This window comes from Tribolium madens, unplaced genomic scaffold (genome assembly GCF_015345945.1).
Source record: "Tribolium madens isolate multiple individuals breed KSU strain unplaced genomic scaffold, Tmad_KSU_1.1 Scaffold_91;HRSCAF=231;Tcas5.2_LG7, whole genome shotgun sequence".
Lineage (NCBI taxonomy): Eukaryota > Metazoa > Arthropoda > Insecta > Coleoptera > Tenebrionidae > Tribolium > Tribolium madens.
The window spans coordinates 1,178,222-1,179,466 of NW_025401063.1; the positions used below are offsets into that span (position 1 = coordinate 1,178,222).

General features: G+C 20.7%; 1 protein-coding gene across 1 annotated transcript in view; it reads right to left on the bottom strand.

Moving 5' to 3' along the window:
- Positions 1–1,245, bottom strand: part of LOC123011708 — a 51,716-nt gene that overhangs the window by 22,067 nt on the left and 28,404 nt on the right. The gene's annotated exons all lie outside the window — the stretch shown is intronic.

Sequence of the window (1,245 nt, forward strand, 5' to 3'; positions counted from 1 at the left end):
ATAGAAAATAAAGAACAATCTAGACAGAAAAAAAACTAAAGAAAAATCTTTAATTTTAAATAAAATTATAAATGTAAAGGATATTACCGTTAAATAAAGTTATTATTATTATTATATAAAAAAATTGAAGAAACAAAACTTGAAAAGAATTTAAAGTTTAAAGTAGAAGTTAAACAAAAGCTAGCGAGAAAACTGGAGAAAAAAAAGTTTAAAATGGATTCTAAGAATACGGAAATCTCAAAAAAAATTTTGAAAATCAAAGAAAAAATTAAGAAAAAGTAAAAGTTAGAAAAAAGCTTGAAAAAATGAATAAAAAATAAAGCTTCTCATCAGAGTAAAAGATTGAGAATCTAGAAAAGAATTTAAAAAAATTATCAAAAAAAAGATAACAAAGAACCTAAAAAAAAATCTCAAAAACCGAGAAAACGCTGGGTTATAAAAAATAAAGTTGCAAAAGAATTTGAAAAAAGTTTGAAATAGAAAATACAGCACAATCTAAACACAATAAAAAAAATAAAAAATCCTAACTAAGCATGAAAATAAAAAATTGAAAGTAATATAAAAAATTGAAATTGAAGAAACAAAACTTGCGAAGAATTGTGAGAAAAATTTAAAGTAAGTGGAAGTTAAACTGAAGCTAGAGAGAAAACTGGAGATAAAAAGTTTAAAATAGATTCTAAAAATAAAAAAATCTGAAAAAAATAATTTGACGAAACTAAAAAAAATAACTAGAATTTAAAAATTAAAGTAGAAAAAAGTTCTTCATTAAGCTTTTAAAATAAAAAATAGACAAAATAACGATCCCTGCTAAAATCAAAAAACAAACTTGAAATGAAGTACGAAAATTTCAAGTAGAAGATAAATAAAAAAAAAATTAAAAGAATGTTTAAAACAGAATATAAAAAAAAATTAAAAGATAGTACACAACACAAAGAAGAATCTGAAAATAAAACTGAAAGTAATATAAAAAAATTGAAGAAACAAAACTTAAGAAGAATTACAGAAAAAGTCAAACTGAGTAGAAGTTAAACAATTAAACAGAAGGTAGAGAAAAAACTGCTGAAAAAAAAGTTTAAAATAAGACTGGAAGAAAATGTGAAGAAAAATTTAGACCAAATTAAGAAAAATTAACTAGAATTTAAAAATTAAGATAGAAAAAATCTCTAAGTTTTTCTTTAAGCATTCAAAATAAAAAATAGGCAATGTTCTAAAAACTTGAGATAAATAAGAAAAAAAGTCAAAAAA